Below are 23,053 nucleotides of genomic sequence, written 5' to 3'. Positions count from 1 at the left end.
CGACAAAAGTTGGGAATGTTATAAGTTATTTTGAAGCTTTCGGAAAACAAAATAAAATAAATATGAGAAAAGTTTTTTACGCGAAAGAAATGTCCGCAAATTTGATTAGTTTAGGTAAACTAACAGACAATAAGAATACGGTTATTTCCAAAGGAAATATTGCGAAAGTAATAGATGAGGATAATAAACTTACAGCTGTCGCGTTCAAAGAGAATGGGACATATAGAATAAAAAGTATATTGAAAGGGAAGAAGCACTTAGTAAACAGCGCCGAACGTAGTGGTATGAGTAAAAAGGAAAGATGGCATAGGATGCTAGGACACGTAAATTTTAAATACTTAAAGATTTTGGGTAAAGAGCAGCTAGTGACTGGCATACCGAATGAATTTGAAAAGGAACTTTTGAAATGTAGGGTGTGTATAGAAAGCAAAATGCATAACTTACCTTTCAAAAATAATCGAACTAAGGCTAGGGAAATAATGGAAATTATTCATACGGACGTATGTGGTCCCTTTAAGACTACCGGATTGAATGGAGAAAAATATTTTATTTCATTTATCGATGATTATAGTAAAATAGCTAGGATCTATTGTATAAAATCAAAGGATGAGGTCTTTGATTCTTTCGTACAGTTCGTAAATGAAGCCGAAAATTTAACGGGCAAGAGGTTAAAAATATTAAGATGCGATAATGGTAAAGAATATTTAAATAATCGAATTTATAAATTTGCTAGGGATAAAGGTATAAGAATAAATAATTGTCCAACATACGTACATGAATTAAACGGGACAGCGGAAAGGTATAATAGAACAGTGATGGACATGGCGCGTTGCTTGTTAGCGGAAGCGAAAGTACATAAAAAGTACTGGCCGGAAATAGTTTGTACAGCGGTATACTTGAAAAATCGAATATTAGCGAATACTATAGAGAGAAAGACACCTTTTGAAATATTTTTCGGGAGAAAACCAAGTGTTAAAAATCTACATCTATATGGAAGTAAAGTTTTTGTAAGAAGGCCAGAACAAAAAAGAGTTTCCAAATGGGACAAGAAGGCAGATATGGGAATTCTATTAGGATATAGTGAAGTAGGATACAGAGTCTTATTAGGTGGGAAAATAACAATAGCTAGACATGTAGAGGTCATAGAGACAGACACTAAATGTATCGGTTTTGAGGAAAATTCATTAGAGGCAGATAGAAATGATAGCGAAGATAATTATTCATTGGATGGTATGGATAAGGAAGAGTTAGAAGGTAGGGAAGATGAAAATGATAGTAGTACTGAAAGCTCAAACATTCCTAGGAGATCTACACGTATTAAGAAAACTCCAGTAAGGTATCCAGAAAAGGAAAATATTCGCGAGATTCATGCAAATTATTGTAAAATAGATATCCCTCGTACATTTGAGGAGGCGATTTGTTGCGAAAATAATGAAGATTGGAAACAGGCTATGGATAAGGAAATAGAATGTCTTTATAAGAATAAAACTTGGAAATTGGTAGAAAGGGTAAAAGGCAAAGAAGTATTAGATGTAAAATGGGTTTACACGAAAAAATCAGAGGACAGGTATAAGGCTAGATTAGTGGTAAGGGGGTTTCAACAAAGAAACGTAGCCGATGACATATATTCTCCAGTAGCGAGTAATCAGACCTTTAAAATATTGTTATCATATTGTTGTCAAAATGGATTAATAATTGAGCAAATGGATGTAGAAACTGCCTTTTTAAATGGTGAAGTAACCTCGGAGGTATATGTAAATCAACCAAAGGGATATGCGGACGGAACGAATAGAGTTTGTAAATTATCGAAAGCGCTTTATGGGTTAAAAGAAAGTCCGAGGGACTGGTATGAGTGTTTTGATAGGTATGTGACGAGATTAGGTTTTAAGAAGAATAATGTAGAATTGTGCTTATATACTTATGGAGAGGGAGAAAATGTTGTTTATTTGTTAATATACGTAGACGATTTGCTGATTTGTAGTAAAAACAAAGGGAAGATACAAAGTGTAAAAAAATTATTAACTGATAAATTTGAAATGAAAGATTTAGGTGAAGTAAAAGAATATCTCGGAATAAATATAGACTATGATTATTTAAAAAAGGAAATGAGATTAAGCCAAAAGAAATACATAGAATCATTAGTAAACAAATATAAATTACATAATAGCAAATTGTATTGTACACCTATGGAGACCAACTTAAAAATTGAAAAAGCTGATATAAATAGAGAGGACATTGGATACAAGAATTTAATTGGCGCATTGCTGTATATTAGTGTAAATACCAGACCCGATATAAGTTATAGTGTGAATTATCTGAGTAGATTTCAAGATTGTTGTAACGAGACACATTTTAAATATGCTTTACGAATACTGAAATATTTGTACCGGACTAGAGATTTAGGGCTACATTATAAAAGGAGCGAAAAGTGTGAAACGATAGATTGTTATGTGGACGCCGATTGGGCAGGAGATCATATAGATAGGAAATCGACTTCTGGGTATGTAATTAGATTGTATGGAAATGTAATTGGATGGAAGTCTAAAAAACAAAGGTGTGTGACAAAAGCCTCAACGTATGCAGAGTATGTAGCTCTATCGGAAGCGATAAGCGAAGTAATGGCTATCAGAGAATTAATGAAAATCTTCGATGTAAATCTAGACGATAACCCTGTAAAAATTTATGAGGATAACTCTGGAGTAATGAGTATAGCAAAGTACGGAAATTTTACAAAAAATTCGAAACACATTGAAGTTCATTACCACTACGTTCACGAGTACGTAAAGGAAAATAAGATAAACATAATAAAAGTAAGTACAGAAGAAAACACTGCGGATATTTTTACGAAGGCACTGTGTAGAGAGAAATTTGAAAGGTTTAGGTCATGGATGAATGTAAACTAACAGGCATGTAAATACGATTAAATGTACAGTATAAATGTAAGGAGGCGTGTTAGGAAGATGATACATTTACACTGTACATGTGAATGTGTGTGTAAGCGTTAGAGGGTGTCCTGGTCTGAGTTGAGACAAAGGACCGTCGTCGTAAAGAAGCATCTGGAAGAGTCGGTTGGCGACAAGCGTGCGTGCAAGACGTTCTTCAGAGTGGAATATAGATGTATAGCTGTTGTGTGTGAAATAAAGTCAGTTATTTGTATTTCCAAATCCTCATGATTTCCTTAACAAGTACAACACAACATGCAAGGGATCCTGCTTGCTTGTTGTATATTACTTTTAAGGGAGATTTTGGTTTTCTATCCTTCGCAAATATATCCAGAGCGAGGATTCGAACTCGCGACGCATCATCTTCAGTTTGGGGCCTTAACGGGCGTAGCTGGCTGCCCCGCCACCGTTTGCAACCTATTTAACTTTCACCGAAAACATTTTCACTAAAATCATTACACAGTAACCAAAGTGGTTCCAGTTACATGCTTCACTCTGTATATGAAAAATCATCATTACAAGTCTAATTGTGATAAAATTAGTAGTTAAATCGTAATAATTATAGAAATATAAATTAAACCTTAAAAAGTAATCTTATCTTTTCTTTTTTCTAATAAAACTGTTACTTTTTATAGTCGAATCCGATGGAACCACGAGTTCTGGATATAAAAGTATTAACAATAATATACGTATGTATATTTATATGTATAATGCGTACAAAGCTGAATCCTGATCAAAGCTGAATCACCATCGCCGTATATTTTGTTGCTTACTTGCTTTTCGACCCAAGATTTGATAACGATAATATTAAAATTACTGAATCAAGGTCTTATGACCATAAAACCACAGCGAAAATTTAATAATGCAAATTCACAAAGCGTTCTATTTGCTATCTAATTTTTAACCACTTTGCAAGTTTCGAATATAACATAACAAGGAATACGAATATCACAGTAACCGCGAGTTTTAAATAAATAGAGTAGAAGAGAAATACCTTCATGTTTAGAACTCGCTATTTTATTTTACGTCGCACCACTGCGTGGAAAGTAACGCAATTCGATGAAGTATGTTTTGCGCAAAAAGCGAAAAGCGGCTTTTGAACATTATCAAATGAAATATATGAACAAGATGAATAATGCTCATAAAACAGGCTCAAGTTCTCGCGTCTTTATTTCTTGACCCTGGAAAATCACTCTTCTAGTCAGCACATAACTAGTCATAGGGCGAATTTGCATGATCCAGTACAGTGCCACATAAACGAGAAAAAGTGACGTAATTAGCCCCTTTCGGCAAAATTGTGAAGAAAAATAAATAATATTTCTATAATTTGTCGGGGAGTAGGTCTGCAACATTTTCATAATGATAACTCGAAAAACGCGTTTTTTGAGGTCAGGTTTACCCGGTAAATCTTATGATTTACCAACCAATGTCGATATATAAGTCCAAAATGCTATGAAATCAATATCTCTTTCGTACTTTTAGTGAAATTAATTGGCAAATCTTAACGTTTTCTGCTAAGCTGGAGCCAATATCAGAAGTTTTATGTAGAGACATGGAATCGCATGTATTATTGCAATAAAACGAGTGTAAAGGTTCTCTAATACGTTTCTGTAATATGAGATCCTAGCTATCTTTGGTACAGAACTCTCGAATGTCCTGTAGCGAAGCTGTTTTGTCGCGTAATAATCCATTTACCAGTTGTTTGCTCCGTACATAGTCGGTTAAATCAATTAAGTGTCTTGGTAGAGTATATTGTGCAATACGTTGTAGAAAATTTTCTTCAGGAGATTCAATAAAGTTACAAATAGTTTCAAGATGCTAAGTGAATAATCATTTTCATAAATACTGCCGTATAGTGCATACAAGTTCAAGATTTACTGCTGTTTTAATTATTAAATAATGAAGTCTTAAGCTTGAAGCTATTTAATAGCCATCATGTTATTGTTTTCGAATATAGGACACTCGAAAGTTTCCATTATGTGACAATTATAACATTATGATGTAATATTATATCCAATTTTGTTTGAACACGTTCATACCGGCGCTGCTATTTGTATTTCTCGCCGTGACGCGGCGCTCGTATTCATGTTTATAATAAGTTTATATTACTGAATTATGTTTTAAAATAAATCCTACTTTTTTCAATTAATATACGTTAAATTTTCATTATTTAAATTTTCAACTATATAGCAATTTTTTCTAGTTACTAAACCAACTAAGTTTTTGGTGGTACGCACCGTCCGATGGAATATTCAAGTGTGAGCCACCGGTGGTGCACGCCGGCGTGAACTTGTTAAATGTATTTCGTTAAAAAGCGCAAACAATGGGCAAAAATAAAATGATATTAGCGGTTTTAAGCGGTTAGAGAACATGCTGTGGGTTATAGATTTTGTTATGCCCATAAATTCCCGAACGTTATGTAAGCTCATCAACACTAGTTGTCTTGATATGAATAGTAGATATTTTGGTTTGCTGAGATCGGATATACAGCAAATGCTCTTTGAATTGTTTATTTGTAATAGCCTTCGTCAATCACAGAAGGAACTGCGAGAAAGAGATGGTCCAAAACAAAAGATTATTTCAAAAAGTTCACTAAAAGAGGACGCGTAGAAAGAACGCAACTGATGATTGTGAAGGAAAATTCTTTTCTGATTATGATTAAAGTGATTATGAAGAATATTATGATGCAGAATGCTTTATTTGCACAAGTTTCTACTCTTCAGATGCACATAATAAAGCCCACCAAAATTGCAATGCTCAAAAAGTAGATTTCGTATGCCCAATGTGTGAAGAAGAAAGAAAAAAACGAACAGACATACGGATTTCATATGAGGAAGCCACTTTTTTAATTTGTACTTTTTTATCATCTTTACCATTTTTATTTCGTTATAAAGAAACTGAATATTTTCCAACTGTATTTTTCAGTAAGTTTCAAGAAAAGACATATTTTACTTTTAAAACGAGTAGTGATTTTTGATAAGGGTGTTCTCATTCGAGAGGTATTCATTTTTTTAAAATCTCATATTAGACAATTTTATTATACCACGTTACATTACACAAATATTATTTTTACCCATACGTGCGCAATATTAACACGACATATGTATACTTACGTACGTGTTGCTCGCCCGCTCGAAAGAATCTATTCGAAACCAATCTCACACATGAGCAAATTTAAAAAATAATGTATTGTTTTGGACCACGATCGTATAATTTCAGATTTTAGTACTGGCTAGGGATAATTGTCCGAATGCTAAATAGTGAAAGGGCAACATGAAAGATGAGAAGGTTATCGTTCTGCGAGACAGACAGACATGAATAAAGTCTCGTTGTCTCTGCCTGAGACATTCATAGCACGTCACACACGCACAGAACAAGAAGCTTTTTGTCCTCCATGTTGATTTTTGACGACTCAATTTTCGAACGGTTTTCTCTATGCTTCGGTGTATATGTGTCGAGACCTGTTTATATGATCGTGGTTACTTTTCAATCCGCACTGTCTCGAACAGTAATTCATAGAATCTTTCCTTTATACTCATTTTATTTCAATATTAGCAGAAGAGAGCAGCGATAACGTGTAAGTTGAAACAAAAAACTTGTAATACGTGTATGCGTGTGCAAACTTGTTGCTCAAATAAAAACCTCGTTCATCGACTTGTCAGTCAACGTCAGAACAAATAAAAACGCGATAGTTACGTCCCTATATGAAGCTTGTAATATTTACCGCGGGTCGTTGTCCGTGATAAATGTTTAGATTTGCCGAATAATTTCGGTAAGGACATCAAATAAATATTAATTTCATAATATTTTGCACATGTACCAGTTCCGTATCGCACCCAGTCATTACACACTCGTCCATTTTTTCATCCATTCTTAATCAACAACCATTCCAGAATGGCCGTTTCTTATATTCTAAAGCTGCCATATGCCTTTTTCTATTTCTCTTTCTACGTTTTCCTCAACTTATTCACTCGGACCAGCAATAATCTCCAGGCAGCCGTTACTACGTGTCGAAAACTAGCCGTTATTTCCACTGATTCCATCTATCTGCCATGAGGTTTAGCATTTGCCATCGAGTCTCTTATTTTCCCCTTATTTTGAGGGTACGTTCTGTACCTGCGAGTGACCTTCAGTTTGGCGGCGATCAGTTCTCATTTTGTTTACCAGTTTTTTCTATAAATTGGCAACGATGAATGTTGCCATTGCTTCTTCATCGAAAATTCTGACCGACAAATCCGCTTTCCCGCAGGGAGGACTTGCTTATGTAAGTTTATGGGGGCTGGCAAATCCACGTTCCCGCAGCCAGGGAGGACCGTCGGGACAAGCGTCCCGCTTACGTGAGTCCTCTATGTATACCGCAGGGAGGTCGCCGGAAGTGTAAGGCGTTTAAGTACGGTTACACTCTCTCTACGTGGCCTTGGGTAGTAACGCACCCACGATCCTGATTCCAAGGATGGGACCGCCGGGATAAGTTCCCGGGTACTTCGTACCTTGAGGCCCCCGCTTACGTGAGTCCCATCTGGAACTGCCGACCTCGGTTAGCAGGTCGCCGACCGGCAGTGACGTGGCCGTACATTCACACGATAGTCCCACCAATGACTTAGAATGGTACCACGGGGGTCGAGTATAAGCCTGGAGTGAGTAGCGATCCCTCTGCTCGACCAATTATAGGTTTGTACTCGTGGTGGCAGTGGTTGATGGCCAAGATGCTGGCAAGAGGGCTGACTTAAGGGGTATTTGGCTCCCCGAATGGCCTTCGGCGGCAGCGTCCCACCTGCTCCGGAACTGTCCTGGAGAGACGGAAGTGCTTAGAAAGCGCCCCGTTCGACCTGAGACGAGCGACAGCCCCTGCCAGGCTTAGCTAATCCAGGTAGCAAGGTACTTACAAGGGTGCCTTGTGCGCTGGTTGGGCGTAACCCCAACCCTTATGGCCCTAGGGGTGCCTGGGTACTGTATAGCGCTAAATTTACGCTCAGGAAAGCACCCGTAACCAAAAATGAGAATACTTGACAAATCCGCTTGCCCCATGTTCTAGACACGTCAATCCCAAGTTTTCATCTTTTCATCTTTTGCACTCAGCTCTCCACACAAGACGCACAGCAGAACCACACCGTTCTGTGTACACTTAACATTCATCCGCACATTCAGTTTTTGAAGGTGTTTTTTGTGAAATGTATAGCTATGTTTAAACTTTGAAATCCTGTATGAGATTTTATCTAAATATACTTCCATCGTAATCGAAGTAAGGAATCGAGTATTTATACATACAGTTAAAAAAGAATTGTTTAAAGTGACATAAATCTTGAATATTTCATATTAATATTATAATATTCTTGAAACGCTGTTCCAAACTTAAACCTGAATTATCTCTGTGGCCAGTGCTCTTGTGACTGTTGTTTGGGAATTGACTGAAAATACTGATGACATACATGTGTTGTCGTCGGTCATTCCGGCCAGATATTGTATATACATATGCTATGTCATCTGTCTCGTATGTGTTAAATTTGAGACATTGAAATATCTGGTAAACTAATGGTTTTTCGGTATAAATATATTAATACCTTTTTGTAAAGAATGTCCAACTGAATCAACTACTGTTGAAAACACATATCATATACGATACCATTTTAAAAACCTAATGTCACCTTAATATCTCAAAAAATATAAGGAATTAAAAAACCAACTTTTAGTCGTCTGATGATCAAGTTTCTCAAATACATTCGAATATAACGAGTTACTTCAGGTGATCACTCTTATTGACTCAAAGATTTACAATTTTATTAACAAATATCTTCGCCTACGCCTTTACTATAAAGGATCTATTATTCTTTTATAATTATATGTAACTTTTACTATTATTTACTGTCATTATTAAAAATAATGGTAATATTCAAGTCCACGAAACAGTCTTTATGTAAATAGTTGAAAAATGTTCTAATACGTACCTATACGTATGTTAAACTTACTTCAAATATGGAAATATTATTTTTACTCATTTTAAAGCACACGTTTGTTTTATAAACTAGGATACTGTATGTACTATGTTTCCTCTCGTCATTCTGCAATCTCACAAATTTCCGTTAAATTTGTAAAAAAGTTGTAAAAAGTTTTCATCATAGATATACATAGTTTACATAAATATTTGTTTCGAGAAACGAACGATCTGGGTCGATCAAAGGAGGATGGAAGGAAATAGTAGTACACTGTTATGTAAAGAAAAAAACACAATGTAACAACTCTTCGTTATGTGTAAAATATTATATTTTGCTTTACTAGGTAGGTCACAGTACAATTACAAACATATTTCTTCGAATAGATGCACCGCTATTTGTTATCATAGTTTATTGCTTTCTAGAAATGTTCAAAAATATTTTTGTCAATTATTTTTATCGTACAATATAAACATCAACTTTTATCTATAAAATGGCATTTGAATTTTTGAGTTTCATCCCATTTGTTACAAAGTTACGATCGTTTGAAATTAAGGATTATCAAATTTTTGTTTTGATCACTTCATATTTCAACTGTCTTCTTTACAACTTTCCCATCATATTACCGATAAAAGATTGTGCTTTAACAATTTATTGGAACCTGTAATGATGTTCTACAAATATTTTTGGTGCCTGAGTTACACAAAAATTGATCATTCCCTACCACACTCCTTTATTACTGCAACCATTAAGAAAGAAAAAAAAACTGTCAAAACGACCATTGATTCTGATTGACGATAACTTCTTTCACAGGAACGAATTAAGAATATAATGAACTGATTCGAATTAATCATTGAAAATTGAGGGTAGCGTGGACTGATTAAGATTTGGCATTGAATAATGGAGCAGCTCTTGAAATTTTGGAAGGTAACATCAGTCAACAACCCATTACTTCAACTATTCATTTATTCGCTTGTCAATCTTTTGAAAAAAGTCTCGTTATAAAGGTCTATATGCATCGTTATCTCTTAATTGCATTTTACGCTTGATTGCTCATACACGAGTGCTCGTTGCAGCTCCAAATTTTACTGTACTTTTCAGTAACGTCGATAGTACGAAACGCTGCTGTTCCTTTAATCGGTGATTACTAATTTAATTTTGATTTCGCATTTTAAGCCTAGCAGTACATGGTTTTTATTTTCTACCATGTAGGAAATATGCATGGTATGTATGTTGGTATTACATACTAAAAATTTATGTGCAGAGTTCTGGCAATATCCGTTTTTTAAAATGAACGTAATACATACAAATTATTATTTCTCGCCGATTTTTAATACATTTAAAATTAGAAAGATTTTTAAAATCAAGCTGATGTGGTACAACTTATCGATTTGTTCAGTTTCACCAGACATTGGATTTTAGAATTATTTGTACTAAAACAGATAACGAATTTAATTTAAATTGATCGAGTAGTACAATTTTCTGAAATTTATATTACTTTGAGTTGTACTATTTCATGTAAGGTAATATGTTCGTGTGGTATCTCGAAATGATAGTTTTTATGTTATCTACTTATAAAGGGTATTAATATAAAATAATTTGTTACAATAATTTCTCGATTTACTACTTTTTCAGCAAAAGAATGCCTTCTTATAAAAATATAATATAAAATAAAGTTATTAAAAAATTAATATACGGGGTGGTTGGTAACTGGTGGTACAAGCGGAAAGGGAGTGATTCTACGCGAAAAAAGAAGTCGAAAATATACAATAAAAATTTTTTTTTATTTTTCCATTGAGACAACGATCTACAGTGAGATCCGTTATAACGAGACGTGATAAAGTGCACGCGTACCGAGCGAAAATTCAAAGTCGATTTTCTCGAAAACAAAGCCTCAAACGAAAAATTTTTATTCTGTATTTTCGACTTCTTTTTTTGCGTAGAATCACTCCCTTTCCGCTTGTACCACCAGTTACCAATCACCCTGTATATAAAATTACAGCGAAAAATTAAAAAATTGTTTTATTCAAAATAATAGTTCTTTTATGCATTATTTAGGAAAACGTCATGAATAAAAATTAATTTTTATTTAAATAACAACGAGTTATCAATAAATTTCATCAAAGAAATTTTTCAAAAAATAAAGTATTTAAAAGATATTAATTTTTAAGCGACCTTATTATAAATAACCAATATGAATGACTGAATAAAATTTCTTTTGCCTACCAGCAATCATTACCCATGGCCAGAATTTTATTTTGATTACCGACAATTGCTACGGCGAGCGACACTGTACCTAGACCAGGCCACACACCGCGGGCAAGATGGTAACCAGATGTCTGCTCGTCCTCACTGCGTACCCTGAATAGTCTCAAGGACCCATCATAAATCTAAGGAATTTCCTAGTCGAGGTCCTTCAAACCGAACAGATATTCTTTCGCTGAATTGTTTCCTAAGGTTTACTGTTCACTGCGGGTTGACACGGGAAAGTTAGTTTTTCTCACGTATGATGCTTCCCACCAGCAACTTTCTATCGAGGGCGGCTAAGGCCCTTCCTAGTCCACCAACCTTCTTTCATCCAATCAGAAGCAATGTCTACTGCCCTTACTTGCCTAACCAAAATTGTCATCAACAAATCCGTTGGTCCCTTGCGTTAGACACACCCACGACTAGATTTCCTCCGATACAGCATCGTCACTTTACCTCACTTCTCCTACGACATTAGGAGAGTCAAGTCAACTACTTCTCCTGCGACATCAGGGGGGTCAAGTCAACTACTTCTTCTACATCGCTAGAAAAGTCAATACGTCACTATCGGGCTTCTATACTTAAAGCAATCACATACTTAACTTGTACATACGCATCAGTGTAATCATATCTCTACAAAGTTGTCGGAATAAATATTAAGTTAAACCTGTTAATTCAGTGTAACTATTCAATTAAACCACCTCTATTATCCTAACCGAAATAGGGGATCGATCATTTCGTGGCGTCGATTATCTAATCGTAACGGGAATTTACGACTCCCGTTAACGTGCTTCCTCGCGATCGCGTCTCTCCGCGAGTGGTCAAAGCAACAATGAAATTGGTTATTCGGTTATCGATGGCGACAACTTTTTCTGGTTACGCTCGACTATCATCGGTTGTTACTGATATTAATGATAACTAATACTCTTAATTACACTTAACCCCTTAACCAACGATTTACGTTCGAGAATTTTGGGCCGAAAACGTAAAGAAGCTATTATGTATTATATTATATATTATATTTGGCCCGATTATCGTACAACTATGCTATGCCCGTAATATTTACGTTGGACCTGATCGTCGTTCTACGGGCTATTTCCGTAGTTGTAAGTTAAGGGGTTAATATAAAAATACTTTATTATACATGTTATATATCTTACCAAGTAAAAAAACGGCAGTTTCACTACAAAATTTCCATGGAACTTATTTGCACAGATAAAACACCTCCTTGACGTTGATGTACTTATTTTATAAAATAAACTAATTAGTTTCCGAACAATTAATAAAAATAAATAATTTATTCGCTTATATTTGATCAAACCCTAAGCAGTTGTAGTATCATTTCGTTGTCTCTATGAACGGTTTCACGTTGAGTCAGATGTTTCCATGTCTAATCAGCAATCGATTTGGATGTGAGTGTCTCTGAAACCGAACCAGGATGGCCCTCGAATCTTCCAAGACCGCTTTCTCATCTTTCACTCTTTTTTTCTTAAGTCATTCCGTTATAAATTTTCCTGGTTGAACGATTGCTGTTCCTCTAGCACGCTGATCGATTCAATTTACGAATCACTCTTTTCGTAAATCTTTTCCTATTAGAGATATCTGTTATAAAGTTCTTATTTCCTTCCCTTCCTGCTGTCATTACCCCGTTGTTTTCCTTTCTTCGTTTGTATCTAATTTCCGCCTTGGGAAAACCAATCATGTTCACTCCTTTCGGGGTGGAACCTATGTTCATTATAATCTTAGTAGTATAGTGACTTTATTTCTTTGGTAGATGGATTTATTTACAGTGATTGAAACAAGAAACTATGACTATTTAATCAGAGATATTTCTTAATGTAGTAATGTAATACAAGTAAAACAACTAAATTTGTACAACTACTCAACTTCTGAGTGACAATTCACGACTCACAACAATCGACAACTCGCAACTCACTCGCAACTAACTGCATTGTACAATAGTACTCCTAGCGAGTTCTTTTTCTTATGATTTTTCCACGATACTACTGTAGGAAAGTAGAGTGCTAGTAGGTTTGGTAATGGTATGATTTGTTTTAATATCGTTCACGTCAACATAAAATCAAGTATGATGCTCCGACAGTCTATATCCACGCAGTCACCATTCGTCACACACGACTCCCGTCACAACGGTTCCAACGCTCTTTTTCACCCTGACCATCCTTGACAACACTGACAACACTTACCCCTCAACTGCCTAACAGCTACCTCTTATACTATGGCTCCGGTACTCGGCACGCCCATGTTCCACAGACGTGGATGACCCATGATCAAGTAGACCTTCTGAATTATCCAGGGTTTTCCCCGATACTGTACTACACTAGCGTAATCGCTTTTCGAGATTATTGTAATTATATTGTAGTATCGGTCATTTTATACTGTAGATGGCGCTGCTGGGTACGGCCGCTTCTCTTCTGATTTTTGTATCATGGAAGAAATCTCCGAAAGAATCTGGTCGCTGGGATTCGAACCCGAGTCCCGAACGTTCGCAACCTAAGGCGCTAACCACTGCTTTTTTTAAAATAACGTTTATTTAAACCAAGATACAATTTTTAATACATATTGGGTATTCACAACAAACTATGAATTTCGATAAGATGTGTTAGGCAAAAGTACCGATACGCGACGGTACGACGTAGCCATACTATATTATGTGTCGGCGTTTTACATTTTTTGTGTTTTAAATCTATTCTTTGGATTTAAGCCGCTGGGGAACGGAGCTTTTATGTAATTTTGTTTTTGGTTGATTTCTCTGTCCTGAAAACTTGGTCGCAAAACAGAACGCTTCGGTAGTCTACTTTTTGGGTGCTGTATAACTTTGGGGTGAGGTGGGATGATAGGGAGGGGACGGGGGAGGGGGATATCAAATAGGTTTATTTACAATATTTACAAATATTTACAGTTTATACCTGTGTTATACGGTGTCAGAGTTGAGTTCTGTCGGTTTAATGGTTTGCTCTCTTGTTTTATTATGGATTTGGACTCCACCAATATTTCTTTGTTTTTTCTGTGTTTGTCTTTAGCGTCTTTCGGAGGGAGGGCCATGTTGTATCTCCACCTAGTGTCTGCAGTTTGTCCGTTTAAGTTTTCTTCGTAGAGTATAGTTTTGGTCCCTATTTTTCTTTTTATGTGATAAATTATTGGAATGTTATTTTGGTCTTGGAGGTAGTTTTTTTCGTCTAGGTATAGGAACGCTTCTGGGGGGATGTAGCCTGTTGCCAGAGTGTTTCTGTAATATGCATCATTTGGGAATAAGCAACTGAAGATCAAGCTATTTTCTTGCATCTTTGCCGCATGCGCGAAGTGGTTTCTTATTAATTTTAAGATGTGACAGTCTATGCAGTGAATGTTAGCTAGGTCGTAAATTATTTTGTTTTTGCTATGATGCATTTTCTTTCGAATCTGCAAATTTTTTCCGTTTGGGAGGCTGATATGTTGTACCAGATAGGGCAGCCGTAGGTTATGATCGGTCTGATTAGTGCTTGGTAGCACAGGATTTTTACTTGGCTGTTGAGATGTTTGGAGTAGAATAATCTTTTTGTTCTCCAGAATGCTTTGCTGACTTTGGAGAGTTGGATTTCGATGTGTTGCTTATAGTTTAATTTTTCATCTATGTTTATGCCTAGGTATTTTACGCAGTTTTTGTGTGGTATGAGCTCCCCTTCGTTTGCTTTTTCCCTTAGCTGAAATTTTCTGCAGTGTTCCCTTTCTATTGGACCGATTTTGCTTGACTTGGGTCTAAACAGTATGGTTTCGCATTTGCTTGTGTTGGTTTTTAGTTTCCATGTGTTGTAATAATCGTTAATTTTCTCAAAAAGTTCTTGCAGTTCCGTTTTTATTGTTTTGGTTTTGCGGCCTGTTACGTAGATGATTAGGTCATCTGCGAAGGCTATGGAGCGTTTATGGGTGGATGTATTGAGATTAAAGAGGTTTAGTAAGTCACTATTGTAAATACTGAAAAGTAACGGGGAATTTACTGTACCTTGTTGCAGACCGTTCTTTATGGATAATTCTTTGCTTGATGTGTGTGAACCTTCAGTCATTACGAATGTTCTGCTTGTGATCATGTCTCAAACTATTTTGATTAGGTATTTGAGAAAGTTTTTCTTGGTTAATTTGTATATGAGACCTGGGATCCAGACTGTGTCGAAAGCTTTTTCGAGGTCTAATAAGCAGGCGGCTACTCGTTGTTTTGCGTTTAGCGCTCAGCAGATGTCCGACGTAAGTTTGTTTATTGCGTGAATTGTGGAGTGTTTGTGTCGGAAGCCAAATTGATTTTCTGGGATTATGTCATTTTTTAAGCAGAAGGAGGTGAGGGGGTCGTTTATGATTATTTCAAATACTTTGCTTATGTTGGGGAGGAGACTTATGGGTCGTAGGTTTGCGGGTGATGAGCCGTCTTTATCTTTTTTTGTTATAGCTATCAATTTGGCTTTTTTCCATTTTCTGGGGAAATATGTGTCGTTTAGTGCATTGTTGAAGAGTACTGTGTAGTACCATTTTATTTTGTTTGGTAGGCGCTTGAGTAAGATGTTTGGGATACCGTCGAAGCCGGAGGATTTTTTGTTGTTTAGTTTGGAGAAGATTTTGTTTGGTTGATTGTAATTTGTGAAGTAGTTTATTTCTGGTTCCGGTTGTTTGGGATTGTCTGCGGTGTTTTCGGTTGATAATGTGCAGACTGTTTTGTTTAGCGTTATGTCTTGTTCCATTTCATTTCTGAGTTTGTATGTTTCGGCGGTGATAATTCTGTTTAGTTGTTCACGGCCCTTGTGTTCGTTTTGTGTGTGTGTCTTGGAAAAGTGGGTGCCGATAATGTCTAGTTTTTCTGTTGATTTGGCTATTATGAAGTTACCCTCGGTGTCTTTGTTGGTGTTGTGTGTCGTTATACCTGCTTCTTGGATGAGGGATTCTTTTTCTGGGGGCAATTTGAGAGGAGGGATGGGGTTTTGTCCTTTTGGCCTGAAGATTTGATTTATTTGTGGGCACATGTTGGCTGTGTCGTTTTTGGAGATGTTTTTTATTTTGTTTGTGCAGTAATGGTTTATGGAGCTTGCGAATTCTTGTTTCAGATGTGCTTTTATTTTGTATAGAAGGTACTTTGGGAATTCTAATTCTTCTCTTTTGTCGTAAGAATAGTTCTATTTTATATTGTTTATTTTGGAGAGTATGTAGCTTTTGTCTCGTTGTAGTTCTTTTATTTTATTGTTGATATAGGGCTCGCATGAATTTTTTTGTTTTATGATTGACACGGATTTTTGGAGAGCGATTTGTGTATGTTTTTCTATTTCGTCTATGAATGAGTCGATTTGACTGTTTGTTAGGTTGGCGTTGTTGTACATCTTTAGGTCGCAGTTCTGTTCGAGTATGTTTTGGAATTTTTTCTAGTCTGTCTTTTTGTAATTGTACCTGGGTGCCTCGGTCTGTGTTTCGAGTGTTAGGAGGTCCGATGTATTCTTGTTTATGTGAAATACTAGGGTGTTATGGTCACTGTCATAGACTAAGGTTTTAAGGGTGTTATTTGGACGTAGGTTTTGAAATTTTAGTCGCGCATCTGCTAAGCATATGTCCAGGTATGATCCTCCTTTTGGGGAAAAGTGTAGCTCGGAGCTGTATAAGTTTGTTCTGAAGTGAATGCTTTTATTGTCTAGCCAGTTTCTAATGAAGTTGCCTCTCGTGTTGTTTATTTCGTTTTTCCAGCTTGTATGTTTTGCGTTAAGGTCGCCTGCTATTATATAGTAGTTTTCCGGTTTGTTGAGCTGTAAGAGTTCGAAAAGTTCATTGAATTCTTTGCTAAATTCTTTCCGGTTTCCATAGGTTGCGTAGGCTGCAGTGATGAATAAGTTTTCCTTATTGCTTATTTTTATTTTTATGATCGTTGTTTCTAGGATTTTGAAACTTGTTATTTTGTCATTTAGAATTGTTTTGTGTTTTATAGGGTTTTTTATGAGGATTGCTGTTCCTCCTCCTTGGCTGGCGTTCGGTCTGTCTTGTCTTATTATGGAGTAGTTTTTGAAGTGTACTTTGTGTTTTTTATTTAGTTTTGTTTCTGAGACGAGTACGATGTCGGGGGTTTCTTTATTTATTAGGGTTAGCACACTGTATCTTTTATGGTTTGAAATTAGAGAGTTGACACTTATTGCAATTATTTTCAGATGTTTTAAGTTTAATTTATATGTTTTTTGCTGTACTTGTTGGTTTAGTGGTTTTTGGTTATTTGTCATATATACTATTAAACGTGTCGCAGATGGCGTCGAACCTTTCTTCATGCGTTGATAGTGTTGCTTTTATATCATTTAATTGCATTTGATGTTCTTTTAACGCTTGGAGTATGCTTTTTTTAAAGTCTTCAATAATGTTTATTATGTTTAGTTGGGGGGTGTTATCGGTTGTAATTGGGCTTTGGCCTGAGCGCGGATCTAAGTTTGTTATTTGTGGTGTGTTTTCGGTCATTTGATTTATTGTTGTTTGCTGTTTCACTATGTCAGCGAACTTTAGTTCTGGGACGTATTTACGGCTAATTCGGGCAATTCGTTTTGTCTTTGTTTCTTTGCCTTTTTTGATTTTTTCGGCTAGATTTTTGCGTAGTTCTACGAGTTTGGGGCACCCCTTGTATGACGCGGGATGTCCGTAGTTTTTGCAGATTACGCAGAATATTTTGTCCTTAGTGACTGCGTCTTCTTTTTTTATTTTGCAGTCGCCTGGGCCATGGGGCTCTGCGCATTTTACACAGCGATAGTTTAGGTTGCAGTTTTGTGCAGTGTGACCTAGTCGCTGGCATTTATGGCATTGAGTTATGTCGTCCTTTCTTTTTATTATATTTTCCTATTTTATCTTAAGATAGTTAAAATGGTTAATTTTTAATAGATTGCTTATATTGCTGTGGGGGGATAATTGTATTATATAAATTGGGATATATATTGTTCTCCCTTGATCTTTTTGTCGTGAACCGTGAGACTTTCGTAAATTGTACGTCGTCTATTTGTAAGGATTGTAGGTCTGTGAGTATTTCTGTTTCAGTGTAGCTGTTGTCTAGGCCTTTTAACAAGTATGTGTGATGTTTTTCTGTTTTGGGTGTATAGGTATAGAAGGTTGTTTGCTGCAAGGAGTGTTTCCTTAGCTTTGTGAAAGTCGGGTTTGTTTCGGAGGTAGAGCGCATGTTTACCTGTGTGTATCCTTTTAATGTGGAAGTTTTTGATGTTTGATACTTTTTCTATGAGCGTAATTGTGTCTTTTGGGTCTTGTGTCGCTATGATGATGGGTGGCGGTTTGATTTCCCTTGTAGTGGTAGGGGCGTTCGTACGCTCATCCGCGGTGTGTCTGGTGAGGTGTCCGTCCATTGTCCGCCCCCCCCCCCCCCGTGGCGATAATAGTGGCGCAGGGCCTCCAGGGTTGTTCGATGAGGCCTGTCGCCCCTCCGGTGATGAATGTTTTGGCGATGTGGTGGGACTGTGTTTACCCATTTTGCCTCGTAATGTGTCATTTTTTTCTTATTTGCTCTAACTTTGAGCTCGGCGTTGAGTAATTTGCTGGTCCCTGTTGAGGTTGAGGTTCTGGTTCTGTTTGTAGTATACCGAATCTATTGCTTGTTATAATCGCTGGAGGTGAGGTTGCTCTTATGGGCCTCATAATTTTGAATTATACAGCTTTTTCTTCCTGTGTAGAGAGAAGTTCCTCGTCTGTGATTACTAGACTTTTTGTCCTGGCAATCAGATTTGGTTGTGGATTGAGTTTCCGCGTCTTTTGCGCGGGAAGTCTTAAGCTATTGTTGATTTCTATAGCTGCTTTTTGCGCGTTAATTTTTCTTTTTGTTGTTTTTTTTTGTTAAGTCTAAGGCTGGTTCCGTTTTCTTGCTTTTTGCTTCATTATCGATGACTCCTATTTTTTTATATACTTTAATTTGTTGTTTTTTTTATAATTTTGTTTTTTATTTTTATTTTATGGCGATGATGTCATTGCAATGTTTTTCACTTTTTGACACTTTTTGTCACTTTTTGTCACTTTTTCCTTTTCCTATTTGAGAGTGCTAGTTTACTTTGACGCGCAAACTGTCAGGACCTAAGCTTGATGTCCCTTTCTGAGCTGAGAGGTCCGTCCCGTTCGGAGGTTTACGGTCAAGTAGCCAACGCTAACCACTGCGCTAACGTCGTCCTAGTTAGTGTCGGGTGGTGGTATTTGTTATCGAGTGCCACCACGGGCCCTTTTTCCACGATACTACAATATATTCTTCTCCGAGTAATGTTCGTTTCGTACATCTTAGGCATATCCTCAATATGGTCTGCTTTGTCTTCTTTATTCATTTCTTTGTCTAATACTTTTTCTTTAACCCTGCCTGTATCTCCTGCATTTCATCTCTGCAAATCCATTTAACTACCCTCATTGCAGCTTTTTTACAATGACAATTTAATTTACCGCTTGTTATTTAAAAAAGTATGTGTATAAAATGAACAAAGTAAATGTTTCTTATCAACTATAATGTTCGATTTAACACATTTAAAAACACAATCAATTCTTTCGCGATATTATAAACAAATATATACGGAAATATAATATCTCGAACATGTTACGTCATAAGGTACGAAGCACCACTATTGTGGCTTTCGTGGATGTCATTTTATATTACGACGCACCACTATAGTGGCTCACTATAATGACATATTAGCTCACCGTTTCAACTAAATGATTTTTTTCATTTGTCTTGCTTCACGCTTCTTTTGCCCTCACAACGTTTTATAGCAGTGTTAACAATATACAGATAGAATATATAGCCTTTGTTTTTGATACGCCAGTGTCAGGTACCAATTGTTGCTTTTCGTTAAAATAAATATACCATTATTAGATGCTCTTTTTAAGATGCGAACCCGTATCCTTACAATTTTTTAGAATCTCCAACATCAAAATGTCGCTTTAAAATAGAAAACGAAGAGTAATTTGAAAAACAATTGTGACGTGGGTCTATGTGTCGTACCGTGTTTTAAAATATATCACACTCAATTATATTATTAATTATTAAAGTGAATTATTAAAGTTAAAGTATATGCATCATATCTTTAAGAAAAATTATAATTTAATTATCAAAAACTTCGTTGCAATATGCTTGTGTAGGGAACAGCATTATCCGCCACACGTTACAGTGCTGTATCGTTTACGCGTAATTCGTGTCAAACTCTGCCGTACAGAAAAACAGCTCCGCATAAAATTCAACTTGAGATTTAACCTGAGAGGTTAATTTAGTCAATGTATATTGATAGGCTTTCATTGGAACGGTTTATGGTGCAATTATACGCCACAGATATTGGAGCTACCAAGTCTTCCCTGATTTGCCATTGTGACAAGTACGTCCGATTTCTTTTTAGTCTTCTTGATTCTGTTCTATAGTAATCGTTTAGCTTGTTACTTGAATGGGCGTCTATCTACTACTTATATTATGCTTGTATACTTTTGTTCCATCATTCTCTTATCTCTTTGGTCTTTTCTAATCTATTTTTATTTAAGTCTGCACGAAAATCTCTTACCTTTTACGTTCTAGTCGCATTTCGCGCTGAGTGCAAACGAGCAAGTTTCCACTGGGTATGGAGTCTGATAATGTTGTACCACTTGGCCATTTTGCAATTTTATGTAATAAAAAATATAGCCACACAGTTAAAAAGTTTCACGCTATACCAAATGAGTGTAGGCGGAAGAAAAAATTAGATTTGCCCTAATTTTGTAGGCTTCCAAATTCTTTCTCGTTTTGTGCAATTTATTGGGAACGGTACATCGATACACTGATGGATTAGCACTGGTCATCTGTAGTGCAAACATGTTCATTTACATTCACTGGGTCTTTGCCGCAGCCAATCTCGACAGACATAGACACATTTAGCTATAGTCTTTGAAGCTGAAGATCATTTCAAAGTGACGTTATCATACATATCTGAACGTATTTTATAATCAGCTACACGATGGCAATAGAAAAGATGAAAAGAATTGTTGAAAAAAGTTAGGTTGGTATGATCGCTAATTACTACAAGCTAAGTTGGTACGACTTCTAACGACGCTCTTTTTTCTTAGAAGTCGACCACGTGTTAATTGACCGAGTGTATTCTGTGAGTTAAGACGTGTTGTACGAGGCGGAGAAATATATTGGAGAAAATCGAATCTGTGTGAATCGATTAATTATCAACCCCAAACCCACATCAAATAACAGGTTACGGGCCCAGGGCGGTAAACTGCGTTAATAAAGAATATTATTTTGGAGTTTTTGTGATTTTCTGAGATTACCCGAGAAGAGACCACGCCATGCTCGACCAGGAGGGAATAGGTGATGTGGACAGGGATATGAGGCCGATCCTTAGAAAGAGGAATTGCGAATATTGGAAGACAATGACGGAAGCCTCGTTAATTTTCCTGGGTTGCTGGGATGCAATTGTACCAGGATTTACGACAGCAGAAATGTCAAACCCAGAATGCATGAGAATGGACAACAAGGCACGTGCGTACATTTTCAGGCATATTCGCCCCGAGTATCTCGGAGAAATTAGGACCTTGAAAATAGCGAAGGAATGCTGGAAGACATTAGAGGACGTCCATGGGAGATCCACGTCGATGGATATTGTTTTATGTATACGGGAACTGGGAACTATGGAAAAGACCCCCAACATGGATGTGGAGGATTGGATTATTTAAAGCGTAATGGAATAACGAAATCGCGTTATTTTTGTCAATAAATATGTAGGAGATAAAGGAACATCGGGATTTCCCGGCTGGAATGTTGGGAAAACCCCCAATACCCTAGTCCAGACTTTTACTATAGCTACACTTAAGTAATAAAAATAAGAAATAGTTCTAATGTTTCAATCTGGCCTTTATGACGATGGGTTCGGGCTCGAAGTGACATAGCGGGTCACTAGACGTAGCCACGGTCACGGGAGGGGCGTGTACCTGACAAAGGTATGGAATGATTATATGGCCCTCAATAAGAACAAAGATTGACCCGAGAAGTGGGGACAGGAGTAGATAAGGGCAGTTTCATTTGGATCGAGAGCTAGAGAAGTAGAGAGTTAGTTAGTCATTGTACGAATTACTGATTGAGTTACTCGAATCGTGTATTACGTTGATACTCGTCCTCCCGTGGACCGTGGATTCGTTATCGAACCTGAATCCGTGGTTACTATCATCTCGACCATCCTATCGCCGCTATTACTCATAGCCTCTTGTAGTGTCCACATTTGTACCAATAAACCTTAGCTACATCCGCGATGGTAAAGTAAGTAAAGGTTCATCGAACGCCCATAATTCCAATCCTTCTCCGACAAGTATATTTGTGATAAGTGATTTGTTATAGAGTATACACAGTCCACAGGTACAAAATATAAATACGATTTGATGATCTCTCCGAGAAACTTCGCTTATGTCCGTAATCTTTTAATGCGTATTATAAACTCTGTCTGTCGTGACTGCGTCTGTCTATTTATATCGGTCGGGGGGACAGCCGGAAAATTTGAACTCGGCTGCGTTTGACGGTTGTATGTAGCGGCGACATTGTTTTGCTCGGAGTTCGTTACTTTCTACAATACTTGTGACCTAACGGTCTTGCTTCTCCTAAGCAAAACAACAACAAGATTTGAATTGTCCTGTTCGCGTTCCGCTACATGGATATCTCCACGTACTGCGGGAGGATCAACGACCTATGCGATAAGTTGAACAGCGTAGGAATAAAAATTGATGACCATGTGATGGCATGTTTCCTTTTAGCCGGCTTCATGGCGGACCCGAATTACGCGACGTATCTTAGAACAACGAGGATCGATAAGGGTCTAACCGCGAGAGTCGTGAAATCCGATCCGAAATCCTACTCGAAGAGAGGAGGATCGAAGCGGCCATGGACTCATCCGAGAAGAACAGCGCAATGGCGGCCTGGAAACAATGGAGGCCCAA

Source organism: Bombus flavifrons, chromosome 16, assembly GCF_040668555.2.
Source record: "Bombus flavifrons isolate JBK064 chromosome 16, iyBomFlav1_principal, whole genome shotgun sequence".
Taxonomy (NCBI): Eukaryota; Metazoa; Arthropoda; class Insecta; order Hymenoptera; family Apidae; genus Bombus; species Bombus flavifrons.
The sequence above is the reverse complement of the archived record's forward strand: the minus strand, read 5'-3'. Positions refer to the sequence as shown.